Source organism: Ictidomys tridecemlineatus, chromosome 14 (assembly GCF_052094955.1).
Source record: "Ictidomys tridecemlineatus isolate mIctTri1 chromosome 14, mIctTri1.hap1, whole genome shotgun sequence".
Taxonomy (NCBI): domain Eukaryota; kingdom Metazoa; phylum Chordata; class Mammalia; order Rodentia; family Sciuridae; genus Ictidomys; species Ictidomys tridecemlineatus.
Window position 1 is genome coordinate 4,753,547 of NC_135490.1, and position 25,629 is coordinate 4,779,175.

Genomic DNA, 25,629 nt, shown 5'->3' on the forward strand with positions numbered 1-25,629 from the left:
GTAATGTAAGGGAGGGAAGAGGATAAAGAAAGCATATGCAGATTTCCTCATTTTTTGGTACCAGGGATTGAACCTGGGAGTGTTTTACCACGGAACTACATCCTCAGACTTTGCTGTTTTAATTTTAATTTTGAGACAATGTCTCACAAAGTTGCTGAGGGTCTTACTAAATTCCTTCCTCAAATTTGCAATCCTCCTGCCTCAGCCTCCCAAGTTACTGGGATTATAGGCATATGCCAGTACACCTGGCTAACACAGCCTTTTGTGGTTGGTTGGTTGGTTGGTTAGTTGGTTAGTTGTTTGGTTGGTTGGTTTTAGTATTGGGAATCAAGCCCAGGACCTCCCACATGCTAGGCAAGCCCTCTACCCCTGAGCTACATCCCCAGGCCAAGCATATGTATTCTTAAAAGATATTTCAAATAATTTTAAATGCCCAAGAGTTACAAAAATATTTACTTCAAGCATAATATACAAATTAGACAACAGAGAATTAGCAAACTGGAAGGTATATCTGAAAAAATACCTCTGAATGTACCACAGAAGCATAAATGGAAAACTCTGAAAGAGAAGGTGAGAAATAAAATGAGAGAATCCAACATATACCCATTTTGAGTTCTGGAATTAAAAGGTGGAATTATGGCAGAAAAATGATATTTAAAGAATACGTAATGCACTTATTTAAGAAATAATGGCCAAAATTTTCCAGAATTGAGGAAGCACTATAATATGCAAAGCAAGGTAAATAAAAATAAATTCAAACATAGATATCTCTTGGCCATGCTAAATAGCATCAAGAATGAAAATAAGATTGCAAAACTCCTGGAGGAAAAATGTAGATCATCTGCAAAAATGTCAATCAGACTGCAGCAATCTTTTTTTAAGGATATATATATATTTTTTTTTGGGGGGGGGGGTAGGTGGACACAACACAATGCCCTTATTTATTTATTTTTTTAATATTGTGCTGAGAATCGAACCCAGGTCCTGCCCATGCTAAGCAACCAGCAAAATCACAAGAAAGGGAAACACCTATAATCTGCTACAAAGTAATTCTAGATCTAGAATTGCAAACCCAGTGGAATAACTTCCAAGAGTGAAGGGAAATAAAAACACTCCCAGATAACAGAAAAGAGAATAATTTCTAATAACTTAATAATTATTATTTTTAATAATTTAATAATAATTGCACAGTCTGCAAGGTTAAAAACAGATAAATTCAAAATATCGCCTCTCAGCAACAGGTGAACCAGAAGCAGTGGCAATGGAGCAAGAGCACCCTTGGGTCTTTGCAGTGCTAGACGATGTCAAAGAACTTCACATTAACTTTAGGCTGCAAAGTAGGTAGAAAGAATTTCAGAGGTCACCATTAAAAGAACAGGAATGTGGCATAGAGACAATGGAATGAAAAAGCAGGGAAAGTTGATGTCGATGGTCTCTCTTTTTTTTTTTTTTCTTTGTGGCACCAGGGATTGAACCAGCGCGCTTCAGTTTATATTTATTTATATTTTGAGACAGGATCTCACTAAACTGTGGAGCCTCGAGGTTGGAATGAGGTTGGAATCCTGCTGCCTCCGCCTCCCAAGGGGCTGGTCTGCAGGCCTGAGTCACCAGGCCCAGGGAAACTGACACTGTCTCTACGTGAAGACAGCTTTAGAATCAGCAAATCAGCAAGCCCCAGAGGCTTCCCTGCTGGCTGTGGTGGCTCAGACGGTCCAGCAAAGCAAGTGGCTGGTGTTCCCAAGGCCCAGAGAGAATGGGGTGAGGAAGTTCCTTAGGCCCTCCTACCTGGAGTTGTGATTGATGAATATTTCATAATTTCTCTGATTATTAAAATACTTTGGATTTATTCTTAAATCTGTGCCAATTTAATAAACCCAGGGTAGCTCTGGCATGGAAAGGGGCTGTGTGCAAGTGGTCCTTCCGTCCTTCTCTCCAGAGCCTCCCCTCTCAGCCTCCCTCGCTGCCCACCACCTGCCTGCCGCCACCAAACTGTGCTGGTGGGAGGACCTAGGTCAACTGCAACGGCTTCTGTCGAGGAACTGGCTGCTGGACTGGCCTTGGCTCTAGCGTTCATTGAGGATCCTGCCTAAATGATTTATGGTTCAAGGTCAACAATCACCCTTTGGTTGATAGCACTGGGCGTTCTCCTGGGCTCTCGACATCAGGTATGAAGTATTGTCAGACGAGACCTGTGGGTGTCTGTCCAGTTGGGGTCCATGTTCCTGGCTCTAGAATTGAGTAAGAAACACAAAAGGGCAGATTCATGGAAAGTGACAGTGAAGGGACACCCCTTAAGGTAGAGCCGAGTGGGCCAGCTAGAGAGGCTCAGGGCCCCACAGCTGGCTGAGTTCTGGGTGCAGAGACCCCACTGAAGACCCTGCCCTGTTTGTTCCCATTGGTTACTTTACTTTCACCTAATTAGAATAGAGTTTCCACTGGTCGCTTTGTTTTCACATAACTAGAATACAGAACTCCCATCCGTGGAGGAGTTGCCACGGTGACAGGACTTGCTGGAAACAAGATGTGAGGACCCATTCGCTGTCGTGTGCTCCAGCCAGCACTTCTCCTGTACCCTGTACCCTGCCCACCTGCCTCTGCCATTGCCATGTCCCTGAACTCCCACCTCACTAGCATTCCCCTTATGCCAAGCTGATTCCTGTGTGTGTGCGTGTGTGTGCGTGTTTGTGTGTGTACATTTCAACCTGATTATCTGTGGTTCCCCTCAGTTTTACACTATGATTTTGGTAGACAGTGTGTTTTTAGCCCTGCATAGGGAGCTTTACCAACAGATTCCCATTTCTTTGGCAGCCACAAAATATGTCACTGCGAATGCTGAAGTCTCTCTGGCTGGCTGGCTTGCTGCTACAGCTGCTGACAAGACTAGCTCCAGACTTTTCTAGAAATAAAAGTAAGCTGGAGGAAATCGCTCCTGTTTCTTAGTAGTTACACAACACCAACCGTCCCCAGATTACAGAGTTATATAAGTGAGTGAGCCAAGCATTCAGAAGTCTACAGAAATACTGTCTCCGCTGGTGCTTGCTCCCTGGCCCTGCCATTACATAAGTAGTATCCATAGTCTAATTGAGATGGTATAGATTTGAGATAAATGACAGGAAAGAATGTGGAGATTACCCGTTCTTCTTAAACATTCTCCATGCAACCCAGCCCACAGGATATTGGACAGCTTACCTAGATTTAAGGTCTCCTCCTCTGTTGTTGGTTTTTGTCTGGTTTGGGGATTTTTTTTTCTTTTTTGGCCTGACCATTTTGATTTTGTCCTAAACCAACCCCCTGGCCCAAGGGAGTGTGTGGGAATGGAAGGACCTGCTGCACAGAGGGTGGACACTGTGTCCAGTAGGGAGGAGGCTCTGGGGCCTCCACCCCAGGAAGGGGCCCTTATCTTTGCTGCTCTGCCCTGCCTCAGAGGGAGCAGGAAAGGGAAGAGGGCCAGGGCAGGGGGCAAGTTGGCCTGCAGAGCAGCCAGTCAGAGGCGGCTGAAGGAGCCACAAGGCCAGGTGATCAGGCCCTGGAGTGGGAGGGAGGAGGGAGGGCAGAAAGTTCCCACAGACCTTCCAGAACCTGGAAACTGGGGGAGGCTGAAGCCTCACCTGTTTCACCTCTCGTTGCTCTCCAGGGTCAGACTCCTGATCAGGTGCCAGCTTCCCTTCAACACTCCAGCAGCAGCCCTCCTGGGGGCTTCTGGCATGGCACGTGGGCAGGGATTAAAAACTAAAGGGATCAAGAAATAGAGTCGGTCTGCGGTGGCTGGGGGAAATGGGGAGGCAGAGGAAATCGACGTGGAGAGGAATCAGGAATCCCCTGGCCGGGCCAGTGGGTTGTTGTCCCTGATGCCCAGGGATGGGCAGGCTGTGGATGCTGAAGCCATGGTCTGCCAGAGAGAGGCACAGGCCTCTGTCCCAGGTCTGCTCCGTAGTATCCAGGAAGCCCGGATGTTTTCCGGCTGGATTTGGGGTAGCACAGACACTTTTTTCTGTTTCTTCCACACCCTCCGCAGAGGTTCCGCGACTCGTGTGGAAGTCGGTTGTGCTGGGCCAGCAGTCCAGGAGCAGGAGGGCAGGGAAGCACGAAGCGCTCTCAAGAAAAGGCCAGACGCCTCCTGCAGAGGCCGAGGCCTCTGGGACAGTGGCAGCACGACTCCTGCACAGTGGGACTCTGAGGGCCACTTCTAACTGGGACTCTGAGGGCCACTTCTAACTGGGGCTCTGAGGGCCACTTCTAACTGGGGCTCTGAGGGGCACTTCTAAATGGGGCTCCTGAGGGGCACTTCTAACTGGGACTCTGAGGGCCCCTTCTGACTTGGCCTGGAACAGAAGTACCTGGACGGTGGGCCAGAGCCTCCCAAGCGCCCGCCCTGGGAGGAGCGCGGTCGGTGGAGAAGCCTCCAGCCAAGATGCTGCTGAGAACTCCATCCGTCTCGGCTCTCCCAGCAACAGAGCCACCTCCTCAGAAAAGAGCTGCAGGTCTCCTGGACATCCAGGTGGGTGTGAAGGACGGGGAAAGCATGTCCTCTTCGCGGGAGGTCAGAAGGGAAGGCCTGTGGGCCCTGGGTGGCAGAGCGGGAGGGGTGGGCCTACTGCTCCGTCGTCTCCTGTGCCCTACTTGGTTGGCACCCAGCCAAGGCGGTAATGTGAATGACACCGGGGAAGGTTAGCCTTAACCTCTCATCACCAGGAGCATTTGCTGCCTTCCTTTCCATTTCAAGGCTAAGGTGACAACAGGTTACCGTGTGAGCATCCATGGCTTTTCCCTTGTGCACACCTTTGCTTTCCATGGTTTGAGTTACCATCAATTCTGGTCCAAGAATATTAAATGGAAAATCCCAGAAGTAAGCAATTTATGAGTTTTAAATTGCACATCATTCTGAATGGCATGGTGAAAGCTCGCGCTGTCCCCTCTGTCCCACCTGGGAGGTGAGTCGTCTGTGTCCAGCACACCCATGTTGTGTACACTACCCATCTGATACGCACTTGGTAGCCATCTGGGTGATCCAAGCAGCTGGGGAGTGTGGCAGTGCTGCTTCAAGCCCCTCACCTGGAAGCCCAACTCCACGTGACCAGGCCTCCACCATGCCCCTCCTCTCCTCATCAGGGAGGCCTGGCGTGGTCTTGCATTGTCCCAGGAAGAAGGACGAGCACAATCCAAGAAGGGATTTTAAGAAAGACACACATGAGTTTTATCGCAGCCTGTTGTTGTATTTATTGTTAGTAGTTTCTAATCTCTTCCTGTGCCTAGTTTTAAGTTAAACTTCATCCCAGGTGTGTACAGGAGAACGTGGTATACAGAGGCGTCAGCACTGCCTGTGGTTTCAGCCTTCCCCTGGGGCCTTGGAATGTTCCCCCCAATGATAGTCGGCTTCTGAAATTAAAAGGGCACCAGGGGCTGGAAGGAACAAGCAAAGGCATTAGATTCTCCCCTTCCTCTTCTTCCTCCTTTGGAAGAAAGGTGAGTTTTGGACCAAGAAGATCCGAGGTCAGGAGAAGCATACGTGGCCTGGGTGGCGATGGGGCCATTCCGCCATGTTGGCTGCAGCATTGACTTTACCCGCAAAGACGCTTCTGGTGACAATGGCAAACAGCCTTGCTTCCCAGTCGTCCTCCCTGCCCTTTGTGAGCCTCTTCCTTCCACCTCCCCTGTGCAATCCTATAGCTGGAGTCTAAGTCTCCACCCAGCTCAGGTCTGCCTGCAGCACCCCAGGTCTCTGTTCCCAAATCAGAGCTTCATTCCTGTTCACCCTCCACTGGGCTCTGAGTAAGGCCATTCACAGGGAGGCTAAAAAGTGAACTGCGGACGCTTTCTGTGCAGGGTGATTTTCCTAATCACCTCGTTGAACCCTCGGCCACCACTAGAGGACTAACTGTCTGCGACAAGGGTCACTCACTTCTACGGGGCAAATGGGAGATTGGCATTCCATTTGTCGAGTTCAGGCCTGTTCTTTCCTCTGGCCTCTGCAGGACAGGCTGTGTGGGGGGTTTCCTTGAGGATGGAGAGGCTCTCGATGCAGCAGTTTCTTCGGGTTCAAGTGTTTGCCTCCTGTCCCCTTCCCTCCCCCTCCTCTCCATGAAGTCCATGTAACTATTACGGCCACACTGTCCGGGGCCCTGGGAGATGTCGGTGACAGTGTCATCTCTTGGAGAGGGAACATGGGCTGGCACAAGAGCAGCTGCTCCACAGATCACAGCGCTGCCAGCCCGAGGGGCCGCTGCCCGTCAGTGGGTACTGTTTCCTCCTGAGGTGGCTTGCTGCAGGTACCAGTGAAGCCACAGCAACTACTAACAGCTCTGGAAGGAAATGGGGAGAAAGGCAGGTTGAAATCAATCATCTAGTTGTTACCACGTGAACGCTCCAAACCCAAATGCTAACTTTGAGATTATTTATATTTAACTAATCATATAATGCTACCCTGCCAAACAAGATAAGTCATCCCCTGAGATTAAAAAAAAACAAATCAAGTACAGTGGTTGTGTACTTCGTATCACATGGATGAGATTCTCAAAGTCAAGAATATGGGGTGGGGGGAAAACTAAAATAATCACGGATAGACCTGAGAAAAGTTAGGATTGTGCCAGGCACTCAATACCCCATCTGAATCCAACAGTGTTGGCGCTCTCAGGTTCAATGCAGGGACCCGGAGAGGGAAGTCAGCTTGGAACCTCTCCATCCGCACTCGGAGCCCTGCAGTGATCAAGAGGCATGTCACGTTGTTTACCGCTTTCATATTCAATAAGTCTTCAGCTAACCGTGACAGGCAGAGACAGGAATGTCGTCCTTCTCCCAATTCCCTGGTTAATATGGTTAACCAGAAATGCTTTCTGAGTTCAGTCCTTGTTGTTGTTTTTCAATCTTTCAAAATTTTCTCTTTGTTTTCTTTTCCTAGTAAATACAATGTACTCGTCAGAACCTCAGAAGGGCTGTAGCCTGCTCCGTTGGGTGAAAGGCTGAGATCGGGCTAAATTGTAACAACCCTAGAAAAAAGCCTGTGGCTTTTCTTGTTTTAACAGATATATAAGTATTTGATAGAAATTCATGGGGTTGTGAGTAAACTCTTTCAAGTAAGAATGTGGGAAACAAAGACAAGGAATCTGAAGTTTCTGTGAGTTCTATCTCAAAAAAACAAAGGTCCCTTGAGTGTCCCCGCTGGATTAAATTGCTCACTAAGCACCTGTTTGACGGGGAAGTCGCAGAAACTAGATGCAACCCTGCACTGAGAAGCTCAGAAGAGGATGAGTTAATCAGCTGTGGTCCCTGCAGTGGGGATGGGAAACAAATGGGCCGAGACCTAACAGGGGCAGATGAAGAAGAGCAATGGGGGAGTGGCACTTGGTGCAGCCTCGAAAAATGGGGGGGAATTTCTAGGCAGAGGAGAAAGTGTGGAAAGGCCCTCTGGAAAAGCAACAGCACTGGTAAAGCACGTGGCCACACGTGGACGGCACTTACGAAGCTGTGCTTAACCACCCTGTGGACAAGCATGGGCAGTGACGTGCAGAGGGGAGGGTCAGGCTGCCAGCGGCGGGGGCGGGGATGGGTGCCTGGAAGCCCAGTGTGTCCCACTCTTAAAACGTCCTGAAAGCCATCAGAAGATCTTTGAGCAGAACCCTGGATGGCCTCTGCCTTTGAGGAAGGCCATTCTGAGAGGAGTGTCCTGGACACTTTGGGGGACCGGAGACCAGTGGATGGCTAGAGTATCAGTCGAGAGCCACAGGATCAACAGGACTTACCAGTTGTCTGATTTAGATCATAGGAAGTCCAGGGACTGAGGTAGTCTTTACTTTCATAACTTTCATAGGAAGATAGTGGAGACTCAGGAGAAGGGTCGTGAGTTAGAATTTGCACTGAATTAAGTCTCCAGACCCTGGAGGAGTCCAAACGAAGATCTCTAAGAGGCTTCTGGATAGATCATTACAAAAGAGCATCATTTTGATGCCAGATTTAATGTGTCCCCAAAGTGTCCAGACTGAGACAAGTTTAATGACTAGGTGATTCTAAATAATATAAATACTGAATGTTCAGTACATCATCTGAAAATAAACATAAAAAAACACGAAACCCACTTGTCATTCCAACTAAGAACTCTGAAGATGTGCACTGTGCTTCAGGTTTGGGCCTCAGTTTCCCGCTACCTCAGAGCCACTGGGCCTCTACCTAAGGTCACCCCAGCAGAATCCACATAGCAACCTCCTCTGCTGGCGGTTGTCTCCCAGCTGTGGAACATGGTGCATGAGTCCCGTGTCTGCTTGGTGGTCTCACCTTTCTCTGACCTCATGGGCTGAGTATGTGCAACCTGGTCAGCTCCTCGAGGCCCGCAGACCCACAGCCTCCACGGTGCATGCTTGCCATCAGGCCTGCTGGGCTACATGTGCCTCAAAGTCCTCCCATAGTAGGTGCCAGAGGTCATACCAGGACTCTGCCACCATGACCAGTGACCGTGTAGATGGGCTCAAAAACAGGTTTGTAGTCTTATCTGAGCACACAAAGGAGTTTTATCACAAAGACTCTCAAGCACCATGCATAATCAAATTTCACATATAAAACGGGGGTCCCCCCAGCTCCATTATTGCTTTGGTTGCACTGTTAAATCGCTTTGATCTGAGCTACATTAAGCAAAGTGATGCCTTTGAGGATTCTGCCAAAGCAGCCGCCAGGGTGGAACGCAGGAAAAATCCGTCCATGTAAAACAAGACTCCTGGGGAGTGGAGCTGAGAGAGGCTGGGACAGGAGACGGCTAGCTTTTTCCCTCATGATTCCAGCTCAGTGGTTTCAGCCCTGGCTGCAGATGGGTGCCATCTGGGGAGACTCCCACCCACAGTTGATATGCCTGGACCGAAGTCCCAGAGACTTAGTAGGACCCAAGTGTACTTCTAGAAGGGTCACCATCCAGGTACCTTTCATTCAGGGCATGAAAACTGAATGACCTTTCAGAAGAAACTGAAAATGACCATAAATACGCCTTCATTTGTCCATCGGTGAGTACCTGGGTGTTCAGGAAGGAGTAGGAAGTGAGGCCCTAGGACATGGGGAGGGCTCTCGCTTCTGTGCTTAGGGACCACTAGCCCTCACCCCACCTGGGGAATATCGCCAAGTTCCCTCAGGGGCACTAGGCAACCTGTAGAAGGAGCGTGGGAGGCGCACCCCCCACCCCGGGTCAGGCAACAGCAAGGGCCTCCCTGCGGTAGGCTGGGGGACCTTGTGACAGTGCCAGGGGGAACTACCTGTGAGCAGGAAGGGTCTGCTTAGGACACACCGCACCCTTGTCCTCTTTCCCATCCACGGTCTGTCGTGGAAACACCGCTCCCGCCCTGCCAGTCCTCCGCCCTGTCTCAACTGCACCTCCAGTTCTGAGTCTTCCACGTGGACCAGCTGAACTCAGTCATCAAGAACCCCTGCCACCCTGCCACCACTGCCACCAGCCTTCAGGAGTGGCCCTGCTGCCCAGCAGGAGAGGCAGAGTCCAGCAGACCTGGGCAACCAAGACTCACCAACACGACACCCAGGGGAAGCGTCATAGTCCACACTGGTGAGCCTAGCTTCAGCCGTCTCTGGGCTGAGTGCTGTGGACTTTGATTTCCTCCAAAGATGAAGTCATCACTTAGACCCAGCTCCCAGGATGGCCAAGTGGGCCCCAAGAGCCACTGTTGCTGCTAAGGTCTCAGGCTTCCTCCGGCCTTCAGGGGGCCCACGGCCTCCAAAGAAGCTCCACCAGTTTGCGTTCCCTTCAGAGGACTCTTGGTGGTTTTTGTTTTATTTTTCGGTTTTGGTCTTGGTGGGAGAGTAGGACCGTAGATCTTTTCTACAGGGTCCGGGACGGGTGGTCTGTGGGATGAGGCAGTCCCACAGTATGGGGGGGGCAGCAAGACGAGGGAGTGAAGCCACTTAAGAGCTGGGAGCCTCAAGAGTATCTGGCTCAGCCTTTCATTTCAGCCAGAGGAAACAGAGACTCAGAGGCGCTGAGTGACTGTCCAGAGCCACTCACGGTGCTGGCAGCAGGGACCCGTGAGGACTGCAGCCCTCCTCTCCCTCCCAGGCTCCTTCTGCTTCGCGGGGCTCACTGGCCTCCCGGGGAGCCTGGGGGCCCATCAACAGGAGAGGCCGAGGCTGAGGAGGAGGTTCCGGTCACAGGACAGGAGCACTTCCTAGGCTGCTGCCCTGGTGACAGGGGGGCGTGTGAGCCCCTCTGGGAGTTGGAAAGAAGCTGGCATGGTGGAGGGAGAAGAAGCTCCTAAGCTTTATCCCCTGACGAAGGGGCCGGAGGCGTCAGGCAGGTGTGTGAAGAGGCTTTTGCTGCCTTCCGTTGTGGTACGTAACTCAGGCGGTGGAATGGAGTTCAGGGGAAACCGTGGGACAGGAGGTGAAGAGGGGTTTGGGATGAACGGTTAGCATTGGCCGGAATGCTCCTCCTAAACGGACCCTGGCCATGGCCAGCACTTTCTAGTTAAGGTGACTGGGCTGAGGCAGCAAGGTGATTTTGTCATTTTTCCACTACTGTTTATCCATTCTGAGACATTCCTAAATTTTTCTACATAGCTGAAGATTGCACTGTTATTGAAACAAAATTTCCCCCTCAGTTGGAATAATTTGGTTCTTGACATCATTAACATCTCAGTGAGGTCACCTGACTGTTTCTATGGCCTCTCTCCTGCCTCCTGATGGCCACTTCCCCCAACTCTCACAAGCTCACAACTTGTCACAGCAGTAGCCCTCTCACTCACCGCTTTGGCTCCCTTTTCTCCATATTAAGAAACACACACAATCCAGTTCTTCCTGTGGCTAGATCATATTCCAGGCTGCAGAATTGCAAACTCTGGGCAATGTGTTCAAGGCCCGGGCAGAGCCTGCTGTTACGGCCTAACAGAATGTTCAGAAAGAGGTATTCCTCAGACAAAGGACGGCTGTTGGAAGTTCAGTAATTTGTCCTGGACTTCTTTCTCTTTATTCAAATAATCAACCAGTGCTAGAATTGCCCTAGGCTGTGGGTCGATTTTACAAACCCACTCTCCTACCCACTTGTTATTAGAAATTCCACATGCCACAGACAAATCCAATTTGCAGATAACTGAAAACACAAGAAACCCAAATACAAATCACTCCATCAGAGAAAACATTGCTCTTTTAAATTTAAACAAACTAATTTTTTTTTTTTTGAGCCAAGATGCATTTACTGTAATTTCCAGAATGAGCCATACAAGTATCTGGTTATCATAAGCACAGAAAGACAGCTTATTAGCTTTAACTGCTGGATAAAAGCAGGCAGCATTTTCAAGATTTCTGGTTTCACCTTTTAACCCCATGAATAACTATAAATAGATGGTGGGGCCTGGGGTTTCCACAGCTAAGTGCTGCTATAAATAGTTCTCAACATTTTCCCACTTCATGCTTTCTAAAAGAACATTCTCCACTTCCTTTCTTGGATAACCTTTGGGAATAAAGTGACCACATTCAGAATTTTATTGAGGGAGTTTAACAAAACTTTTAATGAACCCATTAGCAACTCTAAACATTGCTCCCTACTGAAAGCAACGGAGAATAAAACGATTCGACAAATTCACTCACTTAATAGATATTTATATCTGAACAGACATTTCTGGGAAATGCATGTTTAAAGGAAGCTGCTAGGGCTGGGGCTGTAGCTCAGTGGTAGAGCACTTACTAGCATGTGAGAGGCACTGAGTTCGATCCGCAGCACCACATAAAAAAATGAACAAATAGATAAAAATAAAGGTATCGTGTCCATCTTCTTAAAAAAAATAAAGTAAGCTAACATTTTCTTCTTAAAAAAAATAAAGTGAGCTAACATTTTCTTCCATTTTCTCATGTTACTGGGAATTTTCTTTTAAAACAATCGTTCACTGCGTAGTTCTTATTTAACTTCAGTGAAACCTGCTCTCATTTCCCTGAAAACTGAGCTCTATTGGCTACTCTGGTGGCTACTAAAAGAAAGAAATGCATTTCCCTCAACTCCCTTTACATATTATCCCAGCCAGGTGCCCACCCTTGTCTTCTTCCTTGAACACCCAGAGCACACCTGTGAAAGGCACCCAGGCCCCTGGCTGCTGCTCAGTCCCTGAGAGGCCACCGCAGTACCAGAGCCCGCGGCCAGCTCCTCCCTCTGGGAGCTGCCACGTCAGGCCGCCTGCCTTCTAGCAGCCTCTGCTGGTGGTTCCTCACCAACAGCGAGAGCCAGACTTGCAGGGCAAGGCAACGGAGTAAGGAGGCTGCGATGGAAACAGGTGAGGTTAGCAAACACTCTGCTCTTTTACAGGTAGGGGAAAAGGCAGGGGCAGTAGAGGGGCTATAAAAGAAAATTAAAATATTAGTGATTTAAAAAAATCAATAGACCATTTTTCTGAGCAACTTTAGATGTACAGAAAATATTGAGCAAAAAGCAAAAAACGTTTCTAAACGTCCCCTCCAGCCCTCTCAATGCCCCAATTTTTAACATCTTGCAATAGTGTTGTGTATTTGTTACACTGGATGAGCCAATATTAACCCGTGGGAGCTAAATCAAGGCCAACCCAGAGTGTACATTAGGGGTTTCTCTTTGGTCTGTACGTTCTGAGGTTTTGACAAATGTGAAATGACCTGTTCCCGCAGTGTAATATACAGATTAATAGTTGTCACTGCCCCGACCATCCCATCTGTTCACCTTTCTTCCTCCACCCCTGGCAACCACTGATCTTTTCTGTTTCCATGGCCTCCGCTTTTCCAAAATGCCCAGTTGGACTCCTGCTGTTTGTAGTCCTTCCAGGGAAGCACACTTACACTTCCTCCGTGGTGGGCATGGAGTCAAGCACTGTATGTGCGGATCTACCCTCTGCATATTTTCCTCGTTTTGAATCGTATGTTAATATCTTTTGTCCATTTTTAAATTGAGTTTCTTGTTTCCCTGCTGTTGTTTTTAAGTGTCACGTGTATATTTTGGATACCAATCCTTTTTCTGAAAAGGGTTTTGTGTAGGTAGGGTTTTTTTCCTTAAGCAAGGGACGTAGGAGGTTCCCTAAACACTACCTTCATTCATTTAATCATCCAACCAGCATTTATCAGGTAAGAGAGTGCAGACACTAGGAGCTGAGAATACAGGAGACAGGGTAGTCCTGACCCTGAAGGGAGCCCACAATACTGTAAGGAATGTTACACAAGAGAAGCAGACTGCAGAAGACATGACATAAACCTTAAAGATGTTATGCTAAGTGTATTAATCCAGGCACAAGAGGGCAGATACTACACACTTATAAGGTCACTATGATAGGGGACAGACAGACCTGAGCAGTGGGAACACAAGGTTAGAGAAACGATTCTATAAAATGGGCTCTCTGTGCCGACCCCCATATGCTTTCTTTTCTAAGAAGCAGTTTACCTGCAGCCCTGCCTTTCTTATCCTCAGCAAACTACCTGTTATCTGCAGGAGGAAAGCAGGCCTCCGAAATGTCAATAAGAAGGACACAAGTCACCCTGAAGAGGGGACCTTTGCAACTCTTACACAGACCAGATCAGAACTCAGGGAGATAAGGATAATTCCCCTACCCATAAAATCTGTAAGAACAGGTTCCAACTAGAACTGGTCAGCACAGGCCAAAGTGACCTAGAGATGTCATGCACACAGGGGACTTGAAAATCTGATGTCAACCTGCTGTCAAAGAGACCTGGGTGGGTCCCTCTGGAAAGTTCCCTGGGAACCCCCCCAATAAAACTGGAAGGCAGGAGAAGCATATCACCCCTCTGCTCTCTAAGAGGGCCCACCTTCCTCCTGGAGACTGTCCATTTCCTGTTTCCCATCCTGTCTAATGAACTCATGGCTGTACCTGTGAGTGACATGTCTGAAGTCTTTCTGACCTGATTGAAAGAACCAGGGTTTGAAGGGGGCTTCACGGAAGGCCCAGCCCTGCAGCACCCAGGGTCGTCAAATTCATAGCTCCAGAAAGTAGAAAGGGGGCCTCCAAGGCAGGGGCAGAGGAGTCAAGAGTTGTTTAATGGGGCAGCGTTTGGGTTTGGGGAAATTAAAAGAGATCTGGACTTCGGCTGTACGGCCATGTGAATTTACTTAGCATGATTGGACTGGTAACTTACAATTAGTATAGAGGGCAAATTTTAAGTTATAAGTATTTTACCACAATTGAAAAAATAAGTTAATTCTTGAAAATAAGTGTTATGCAGAGGTGTGGGTAAACTAGGTGAATACAGATACAGAAGTGATTAAACTTGTACATGATTTCAAATCATCTGAATTGTGGCTATATTAAATGGGGCAAGATGAAAGTTTCAAACTTGGGTCACCGTGATTTATTTTTGACAGTGAAAGGATACTATTCGCACTTGTTAGATTAATAGACACCAGAACAAACACAAAGGAATGAAAACAAGTGGACAAGGATATGATTTTGCCATAAATCTTCTCCTTGAGCAGGGCTCAGAGGGCTGGTCCTCTCTGCTGGACCCCCAGGTGGGTGACTTGAGGGCCATCACTTGGGTGCCTGGTTCCTGGGCCTTCCCGGAAGGCTCACGTGGTGGGGCTGGTACCACTGGGCCCCTGGCCACCTCTGACTCTGTGTGGCTTTTCCACACATTCCTTCTGCTGTGGTGGCTTCAGCATAGCCAGTTAAGGTCTAATCTTTTGTAAAATATAGACTTTCCATTTCAGAACAGGTTTAGATCTACAGAAGCGTGGAGATTACAGTGTAGAGAATCCCTGCTCTCCATCTCCCTAATTTATCACATTTGCTCCAGTTGATGGACCAACACTGGTCCATCCTGAGTTACAAAAGCTAATACTTGACTCAGATTTCCTGAGTTTTTACCGAGTCCTTTCTCTGTTCCAGAACCCATCTAGGATCCCAGATGACGTGAGTTGTCACGTCTCCTTTGGTTCCTCTTAGCGAGGATGGTGTCCTCCTTATTTTGGGTGATCTTGCGGTTCTGAGGAGGTATTTACAGAATGTCCCTTGATTAGAATTTGTCTGATTTCTTCTCATGACTGGAGTGGTGTGTGCATTTGAGGAGCAAGACCACGAGGTGAGTTCCCTCATCGCAGCAGGCTACCCACCAGCCATGCTCATCACTGCTGTTGCTGACCTGGGCCACCGGCCTGGGCAGTGTTTGCCAGGTCTCCTTCCCCAGTGTGCCCGTTCCTGCTCTCTCTGGAAGGAGACCCACAGCCCTCCTTTGATTTTGACACATCTTTTCAGATAACGACCTGGTCAACTGAACTTTCAAACTTGACTCCTGGTGTGTTTTTCCCTGTCTCCTTCCCAGAGTGTCTGAGCAGGAAAGTGTGACGGTCCATGGGGCAGCGGAGAGATGGCCTTGGGGTGTCACCTGCCTGCTTGCTAGCTTCTCCTGACTGCTTGCTAGCTTACCACAATCTCAACCTAATGACAGAAAACTTGTGTCATCAAAGAAATTCCCTGGGGGCCCCTCTGTAACCACCCCTACACCTTAATCCCCGCTGCCTGGTGATCTCTGCACCGTAGTCTGCCTTTCCTGGAACGTCATGGAAATGGGATGACATTTCACCCACTGTCATACACCTGCAGTTCTTCCGAGTGGGGCCTGTGCCGGGAGTCCCTCCTTTTCATCCCCGAGTGGAACCGTCGTGTGGCCGTGTGGCAGTTGCTCATTCATGCACAGCTGGAAGGACTTCAGTAGCTTCCAATTTTTAGTCAATCATCAGTAAAGCTTGTGTGAATGTTTACAAACCTCTTTTTTGTTTGTTTCTTTTCTGTGGAAAAGATGACATAGCCAGTGTGAGTTCAGCTTTGTAAGAAGCAGACACTGCGTCTGAGAGGCGGTGTGGTGCTGTGTGCACATACAGAGCTCGGCAGCTCCGGGCCCTCACCAGGGCCACCTTAGTTCCAGCCCTTCTAGCCGATGCTCGAATTTCCCCGACAGCTGACGGCACCCGGCGCATGACATGTGCTGATTGTGGTCTGCATACTTCTTTGGTGAAGTGGCTATTAACTGTTTGCCTGTTAAGGAGGTGGTTTGTTCCCTAGTGTTGAGTTTGGAGACCTCCCTGGGTGTTCTGCTTTCAAGCCCTGTGTCCGATTGCAGGAGCTCTCTCCCGGCTTGGCTTGCGCTTTCACTCTCTGAACAGTGTCTTTCTCAGAGAAGTCTTTAATTTTTACAAAGTTTCAATGTCATATCTAAGATCCTTTGCTTAGCCTGATGTCACAAAGATTTTCTTCTGTTTTCTACTAGGAGTTTTATAGCTTTGTAATTTAAATTTAGGTTTATAATCCATTTTGAATTAATTTTGGTATAAGGTATGAGAGACAGGCCAAGTTCATTATTTTCGATGTGGATATCCAAATGTCACAGCACTATCATTTTCTTTTGAATTGTCTTTACACTTTAGTTTAAAAAAAATTAATTGGCCATATCAATGTGGGTCTATCTCTGGGTTGTTGTATTCCACTGATCTATGTTCATTCCCGTGTCAAGACTCCTGGTCTTGATTACTGTAGCTTTATAGTCAATCTTGAAATTAGGTACTGTGGGCCTTCCAATTTTGTTCCTTTTTATGTGAAATTTATTTTGGCTGCTATAGTTCCTTTTCCTTTATATAAAGCATGCAAAATTGGCTTAATATTTTAAGCTGCTATAACAGGATATCTTAGGCTGGAATTTATTTCCCACAGTTCTGGAGGCTTGGAAGTCCAAGATCAAGGTGCCAATGGAGTTCCTGTCTGGCAAAGTCTTACTCTCTGCTTCTACTGCTGCAGCCTCACAGGCTAGAAGGGGATAATAGCAGCTTCATGGCTCTTTCATAAGGTGACTGACCCCATTTAGGACATGACTGAATCATGACTGAATCCCACTTCCTGCAGGTCCCACCTCAGTGCTATTATACTGGTACTTAAGTTTTAACATACAAATTTGGGAAGGCTATCTTCAGATTGCAGCTTGTAACTGTGTATACTAATTTCTCTTTATGATGCTACATTATTTACTCTCAACCATCATGCACATTTTCAAGTAGTTAAAAGGAGAAAAATAGCCTATGATATTTATCATTAAGAATTTCCTTAGCATTTCTTTTAGAGCACACTGCCTCAAATTCTTTTAAATTTTTTTCAAAAATCAATAGCTTTCTTATATACCAACAATGTATCTGCTGAGAAAGAAATCAGTATTCTCAACAGCCTCAAAAAAAAAATCAAGGAATAAATCTAATGAAGGAAGAGTGAAAGACCTCTACAGTGAGAACTATGGAACATTAAAGAGAGGAAAGAAGACTTCAGAAGATGGAAAGACCTCCCATGTTCATGGATACCAGAAGTATATATTGTCAGAATGGCCATACTATCAAATGAGCCATACAGATTCAATACAATCTCCATTAAAATACCAATGACATTCTTCACAGAAAAACAAAACAAAAATCCTAAAATTCATTTGAAAGGAAAAAAGACCCAGAATAGCCAAGGCAATTCTGAGTCAAAAAAGCAATGCTAGAGGCATCATAATGTGAGAAATAGTAAGTTATGGGGTCCGTTTTCAGAATATAGTATTTAGCTTTAATTGGATCCACTTGTAACTCATTTTAATTGTAGACTTTCCCTTTGTCTGTTCCAATATTAAAAATAGCTAATCCAGTAGCTCGTAACCCTGAGCTCCTCCAGGTAGGGCAAAGGGCAGCGCTGCCTTAGGGATGAAAGCAGGAGACACTGACCGCCCAAGTGCACTTGTTAGCAGACACCCTCTGGGGGCACAGCCTTCTGCAAAAATGGAGTTTTTTGCTTTGCCCACTCACTTTGAAGCATGTGTTTAATTCCTTAGAGCACCTTGGTATTTCTAATAACGGTACCTGACTTCAAATTTTGTTTAAGAAATTTAAACTGGCATAAAACAGACATGTGGGCCAAGGGAACAGAACAGAAGACACAGAGACAAACCCACACTGATGCAGTCATCTGATCTTGACGAAGGTGCCAAAAACATACATTGGAGAAAAGACAGCCTTTTAAACAAATGTTTCTGGGACAACAGGTCATCCACATGTAGAAGAATGAAACTAGACCTTTATCTTTCACCCTGCACAAAAATCAACTCAAAATGGATCAAAGAGCTCAGAATTAGACCAGAAACTATGCAACTCCTAGAAGATTACATAGAGTCAACACTCTGGCATATAGGCACAGGCAATGACTTTCTCCACGGGACTATAATGACAAGAATTAATAAATGAGATGGTTTCAAATTAAAAAGCTTCTGCACATAAAAGAAAGGAATATGAAGAGAACCTACAGAATGGGAGATAATCTCTGCTAGCTACTCTATCTAGAACATACAAAGAACTCAAAAAATGCCAAAAAATAAAAATAAAATAAAATAAATAGGCAAATGAATAAATGGATACTTCCCAAAAGAAAAAAATAGATGGCCAACAAATATATGGAAAAAAATGTTCACATCAATAGTGATTAGGGGACCACAAATCAAAACAATCCTGAGATTCTATCTCAACCAGTCATAATGGTAGTCATAGAAATACAAATGATAATGATTGCTGGAGAGGATGTGGAGAATAAAAGGATTGTAAGTTAGTACGACCACTATGGAAACCAGTGTGGAGGTTCCTCAAAAGACCAGGCGTGGAACCACCACGTGACCCAGCTACACCACTCACTCCTTGCAATTTATCCTAAAGAGTTAGTCATCATCGACACAGGCATACCCATGTTTAGAGCGGCACAATTCACAATAGCCAAACTAGGGAACCAGCCTAGGTGTCCATCAACAGAAGAATGGATAAAGAAATGTGGTACATAGGCACAATGGAGCTTCATTCAACCATAAAGAAAAGTGAAATCATGGCATTTATGGAAAAATGAATGGAACTAGAGACCATTATGTTAAGTGAAACAAGTTAAACTCAGAAGGTCAAGGGCCATAGGTTTTCTCTCATGTGGAAGCTGGAAAGGAAAAAGGAAAAGAAAGGTGGGAGTGGGGTGGGGGATCTCATGAAAATGGAAAGGAGATCAGTAGAGGAGGAAGACCGGGGATGTGAGGTGGGAGGGGGTGGGGAAGCGCTGGGACAGGATCCTGGACAAACTGTATTGTTACATTGTGAGTATATAGTAATAAGTAAGGACAAATCCATCTTACGTACATCTATGATGCACCAATAAAAACTGTAGGAAAAAAAAGAGTAATTTCTAAAAATCATAAGAAAGAAAAAAATGCATTTCGAGTTAGGCATGGTGGCACATGCCTGTAATCCCAGTGACTTGGGACGCTGAGGATGGAGGATCACAATGGAAACCTTGCAACTTAGCAAGACTGTCTTGAAATAAAATATAAAATGATTGGGGATGTAGCTCAGTGTTCTCGCGCCCCTCTGTTAAGTCCCTCATACCCCCGAATCCCACCACACACACAAATGCATCTTGTCTCCGTTTCTGAAGGAGGTTTTTGTTTGTTTGTTGTGGTGCTGAGGATTGAACCCAGAGCGTCTTGCATGCGAGATCAGCACGACACACTGAGCTACATGCCCAGCCCTGAAGACAGTTTTGATGCATATTGAACTTGGAATGACTGAGTTTTTCTTGGGGGATGAGTAGTTTGCTGGTTTTTTTTTTTTTTTCACTGCTTAAAATAGTTCCACTGTCTGTGGGTCTCTGTGCTTTTCCACGAGAAATCTTCCAGTTTTCTACTCTGCCTGCCATCTGTGTTGCCCTGGCTCTTCCTCCACGCCTCGCCTTCTCCTCCTCCCTTGCTGTCCCATCCCTCTCCCTTCCTTTTACAGGGTTTCTTCCGTTGGGCTGTTTCTTGCCAGTTTTCTCAAGTTTGTCCTGATTAGGATTCAATAAGGTTAATGTTTTCCCAAATATTGTTAGAATTTAAGCGTGCCATTGTTTTTCAAATAATCTTTCTGCACTTGTCGATTGCTTTTCTCCTCCAGGACTCAGTGACGTAAATGTGAGCCACTTCAAAGCTGCCCCCATGGATCCATAAGGCTCTGCTCATTGTGCACTCAGTCTTTGCTCTTTCCTCACCTCAGACTGGGTAATTTCTGACGATCATTTCTTAGTGCCTGACATCTCCATTCGACTGTGAATTTTCATGTTTTCACATTGTAGTACTTTTCGGTTCTAAAATGCTCATTTTGTCCTTTTTTGTAGTTTCTGTTTCTCTGTGGAAAATGTATGTCTGGGGCTGCGGTTGTGGTTCAGTGGTAGAGTGCTCGCCTAGCATACTTGAGGCACTGAGTTCGAACTTCAGCACCACATAAATGTAAAAGAAAGATATTGTGTCCACTTAAAACTAAAATAAATAAATAAATAGATATTTTTAAAAAAAGAAACTGTATGTCTGTCTTTTTCATCTAGTTCAAACATGGTTGAAATAGCTGCTTTCAGGCTGCTAGCGTCAATATCTGAGCTGTCTTGCAACTCGGCTTGTTGGGTTTCTCCCCTGGAGGAGTGGTCATCTGGTCTTTGTGTCCTTCTGCAGGGGGCTTGGACACCCTGACTTTCTGCTGAGCCGCTGCGGGCTGCGTGGTGATGTGGACTCTCCTGGCAGCTTCAGCACTTCCAGATAGCGAGTTCCTCTTTGCCAGTGTGGACAGTGTTTCCCGCTTGGTTTGGTTCTCCAAGACTGCTGTGTCCTTGGCCTGGTCTGTGCCGTCTCAGCTCCAAGTGAGCCGGAGACACAGGTGAACTCCAGATACCATCAGGGAAGCCATTCTCCAGTCTGATTCTCTCTCTCTGGGATTTGGGATTTCCCCCAGAACACCGAACTCCCAGGCTGTCTTCCAGTTCCTTTGACCATGATGTTAGATTTCTCTTGGGATTTTATCTGAGTACCTCTGCAAGGTGAGCTGGCTCAATGGTTGGGCTAAGGCGGAAAAAGACTACTCTGGAAGCTGAGGCAGGAGGATCGCAAGTGCATGCCAGCCTCCGCCACAGCGAGGATGAAATAAGGAAAGGGTCTGGGGACAAAGCTAAATGGTAAAGCACTTGTGCAGTGAGCACAGGGCCCTGGGTTCAATCCCTAGTGTCCCCAACCAACATGGGACTTTTTTCTGGTTAGAAAGAGAGGATTCCTCTGGGGGTTTTTGCTCTGTGCCTATGTGTAGTTGTACGACTCAGGTTGCCAAGCTAGCCTTGTGTGACTTGAGAGAAAGAGAGAGAGAGAAGGAGGGAGGGAGGGAATAAATGAGTGGTCACTTTTCAAATCTTTCTTCCTCTTCCCTTTCGGCCTGCTGTGGGGTACCTCCTAGGGTCCCCAGGATACTGCTGTGTTCGTGATATAGTTGTGATGGGTGACAGAATTGGGCCTTAACAGGTTTGCTGGATGATGGAAGTCTGATCTGTCTCCCTCCTTGGGCCACACTGGTTCCCTGAAGCTGAGGATCTTGTCTCCTCTCCCCCCAGTGTGATGTCACTGGCATGTGGTGCCTCCAGTGTGGTCAACAGTGAGGTCAAAACCACCGGTGAATTATTTGTTTTGGCCAAAGAAGGATGAACAACAAAATAGGAAGTGATTAGGAAGGAAAATTAACCTTAAATATGTGGAACAAGTCTATATGTGAGATGATGCTGTGAAGGTGACCAAACTGTTGTTCAAGGCCTGGGATTAAAGGCAGAACTGCAGACACATCCGGGCTTTGAAAGATTTAGGTGGAAGAAGATTTTATTTTATTTTTTCCCATTTGTAATACTAACTAATAAATAAAGCTCTTGGCAGAGAGGATAAGTCCAAAAGTACTGTGCTACTAAGAAAACAATAGAAATTGGCACAATTTTCAAAAGAGAAAAAAAATCATTGAAAAAAATCCAGGCTTTAAGTTTTGAGAACAAAAATAGCACTAATGTGTGATGAAGAAAACAGGGAGCCCGGAAGTGCATGGAGCCTCTAAGTCACCGCGGGGCTGGCACAAGCGGAGCTGTCCTTCTGAACTGCTTAGAGTGTGGGTGCCTGTCCAGAGGGGCCCTCAGGAAGGTTCGAGGGGCCGAGCCACCCATCTGGAGCCTGTGTGCAGAGGGACAGTTCTGGGAGCAGTGCTGTGGACCCTCTTGGCAGAGGAGAGGGGAATTACTGTGGGGTTCTCCAGCAGAGCAGGAGGCTGAGTGAGGATCAGCAGGTGGCCCTCGTGTCGTCCTTGGCCTGTCTCCAGGGTGGGCTGCTTTGCAGAAGTGAAAGGAACTAGACAACTGTGACTCCAAACACACAGCTTTCAACAGAGAAGAATGACCTGTGTAACTGACAGAAATTATCAGATTACACGGAGGAGAACGGTATTGTTGAAGCTTAGCAGTCTTGTTATTGTTATTGGAGAACTTTTGATATATAAGAATAAACTTTGGAAAAACAAAGTGATTTTCCTTTTTCATTTTTTCTTTTGCAGTGCTGGAGACTGAACCCAAGCCGCACCCATGCTAGGCAAGCGTCTAGCGCTGAGTAGCACCCTCAGTTTTTTTCTTTTCTTTGCTCTTTCTTTCTTTCTTTTTTTTTTTTAATTTAAGGCAGGGTCTTGCTAGGTTGGCCTTGAACTTGTGATCCTCCTCTCAGCCTCCGGGGTAGTTGAAATCACATGTGTGCACCACCTCACCTGGCTAATAAGGTGATTCCAACAATTAAAGCATGAAAGTACTTAAATACCAAATATAACAACACTGTTTAGTATGAAGACTAATGATGAAAATAATATTAGACAATAACTAAAAGCTAATAATAGTGCAGGGAAAAGTGTAAACTTTTTTCTTTTTTTTTAGTTTTTTTAAAAAGGCAAATTCAGGCCAAATGCCACGTGGCATTTTGCATCAGATCCTGGACAATTCCTAGCAAATGTTAGATCAGACACCTGACCTCAGTGGGCAGGCAGTGACTGTCCCTTGTGATACCTGCCTGGCACCTGCTGAAGGACAAGCTGGGCCAGACTGTGCACGCCCTTGCGTGCACAAGGTGACAGGACTGCATCCACAGAAAGAGGAGGCACTGTGGTTTGGGGGGAGAGGGGTGAGGTCAGACTTGTTCTAGGAAGGTGACGCTGGCAGGTGCCCTCTCCAGCACTGGGATCTGGTGAGAGCAGGGAGGGATCCGCCTGCTCCTGGGTGCTACATTTAGAGCAGACAGCACCTCCAAAGGCATCTGTTCAAAAAGGAACTGGTGCCCACCAGCCAGCTGAGCGCTGCAGGTGACAGGCCTGCATAGAGGGAGGCACAGGAAGATCAGCCAACTTCCAGTTTTTTGGCACCAAACTCAGGGGATTCAGGAGGACTGGGATTGTGGTCGTAGGAGGTGGTGGCACATTCTGCTAAGAATATTTGAAATTCTTGTAGAATGTCCAGACTCAGATGTCAGGAAGGCAGAGTAAAAAAAAAAAAAAGTTGGTACCTCAAGACAAGTCTTCAGATATGGGATCAGCGGAGCCCACAGAAGGAAGTGGACTCACTCAGAACCCCTCTGGCAGAAGTGGCCTGGCCAGCATGGCCAGAGTGCTTCAGTCCCAAGGGCTGTTCAGAGAAAACCTTGGAAATGCCACACAGAGGACAGAGCTCTGGGCGGAGAACATGGAAAGGAGGAAGGGACACGGTGCTCCCAGCAGAGGCAAACTGCAGGCCTTTCAGCCACCCAGCAAATACCACAGTCCTGGGGCTGAGGGTGGGAGGAGCAGCTGCCCTGCTGGGCCAGGGGAACAGGTGGACGAGGTCCAGCAGGCTGCCACAGGGAGGAAACTTGACCAAGTCCTGGGGATACACTGGGGAGGAGGGGCCTTCTAGCATCAATGACAGCCCAGGTGCCCAGGGACAAGACAGCAGGGCCCTTAATTTAAAGAACGGAAAGAAGCTTGTGTGGCGAAGCTGGAACAGAAGGTGGCAGGGAGGGATGGTAGGAAGGCCTTGCCCTGAGGAGCCAGTCTTGGCCAGGACTGACCTGGTATGAAGGACTCGAGCCTATTCAAGTGCATCAGGGAAAGAGAGTTCGTGGTGAAGAATCGAGGGCCTGGACAGCTGCTGGTCAGCTGCCCACCACATGAGAGGGTGGGGCAGCTCCCTTCTCTCTTCCTTTCCTCCAGGCCCAGGAGCTGTGCACAGGTGACATTTTTGTCCCTGCAAGTTCATTTATCCCTGCCTCCAAGGCATCCACGCGCAGGGGCTGGGGGCTTCCAGGGCTGTGATCATGACTGACGTTCTCAATTTCTATGCCCAGTGCTCAGTTCTGCGTGGCCATCACCTGTCTCTGGCCAACCTCTGGGGCTGCAGGGCAACTGCAGGCAGAGCTGGCTTCTCCAGCTCTGCTCACTTAGCAGTCCTCTGGGGAACACTCCAGGGAAGGGGATGGACTGGGAAAGTGTCCCATAGGCTTCTAGATAGTGGCAGCATGCCAGGGTAGAAATGCCTCCAGGAAAACATGTGGTACATCTTCCTGAAGTGCACGGGTACTCTTGAATTTACTCAACAAGTTTTTAATGACCTGTTACTTGCTGGATAGTGGTCCAGGTTGTAGAAATGTAGCAAAACCAAAATAAAGTCCCTCCTTTCTACAAGCCTATATCCTACTGAGGAGACAGATTTTAAATACATGTCACACAGAAATGAATATGATATAAAGCATGATACGGTGATTATGGAGGTACTATATGCCTAAAAATACCTAGAATAAATTTAAATAAGTTAAAAGTTTATTTCTTTTTAATTTTCAGGAAGTCTGAAGGCAGTAAATCCAATGTCAGTGATGCTCCACAGTGACAGGATCTCAAGTTTTTTTTTTTTTTAATTTTATTGCTCCTCTAGGTGTGCCTGCCAGAATGCAGCTGGAGCCCTACCTATCACACATGCATCCCCAACAAGAAAGACACAGACACATCCCATTGCCAAATAGGCCACTTTCCTTTACATTTCATGGGTACAGTCAAACCACCAAAATACAGGAGAAGCTGGTAAGAAGAGCCTTCAATTTAAGCAGTCACATCCTTAGGTAAGTTGGGGATCCAATTATAGAGGGGAGTGTGGATACTGGGGAAAACAGCAGTGCCTGTTACAAGGGGTAGTGACATAGGGGCCCCTACTGTTTAGGATGGTCAGGCATAGTTTCTTATACGTTTGAGCAGACTGGGAAAGAAATGAGGGACAAACATGTCCATATTAGGGGGAAGAACATTCCAGATATAGGGAAGTCCCCTTCTGCTTGATGCACTGAAAGGACAAGAGGTCAGGATGGTCAGCTCTTCAGAAAGACCTCCAGAGCAACTTAATGACAAGCAATACCAAGTTAGACACTCCCTGTAGCTAGGAGGGTCTTGGAAGGGTTTCAGAGGGGTGTCTAGAGGCATGTACAGGGGTGGGGTCCAAGTCTGAGCAGCTTCACAGAGGATCTAACTGGGTTTGGACAAATGCCTGGTGGACACTGCCAGACCAGGGACTCAGCAAGCCTAATGCACAACGGTTCTTTGACGTGCGCCCGGGGGACCCACGTCCTGGCTGGACTGCTCACCAGTGTTAGTTGGCCAGGGCTGGCAAAGCAGAACCCACACAGGGTGGCTCACAGGCCCACCAAGCCCTGTCTTTCAGTCAGGAGGGGGGCTCCTTCTGTGGGCTCAGGGGAGGCTCTGACCTTGGCCTCTCCTTGGCCTCCAGATGGTGGTCTTCTCCCCATGTACTCTCAAGTCATCTC

At 47.2% G+C, this 25,629-nt stretch overlaps 1 long non-coding RNA gene across 1 annotated transcript in view; it reads right to left on the minus strand.

Annotated features, from left to right (window-relative positions):
* Positions 1-941: 941 nt before the first annotated feature.
* Positions 942-25,629, minus strand: part of LOC120892036 (uncharacterized) — a 31,124-nt gene continuing 6,436 nt past the window's right edge. Inside the window, exons 2-3 of the long non-coding RNA XR_005736689.2 lie at positions 3,609-6,299; positions 942-2,228 (exon numbers count right to left, since the gene is read on the minus strand). This is a non-coding gene — a long non-coding RNA (uncharacterized LOC120892036). The remainder of the gene's footprint in view (positions 2,229-3,608; positions 6,300-25,629) is intronic.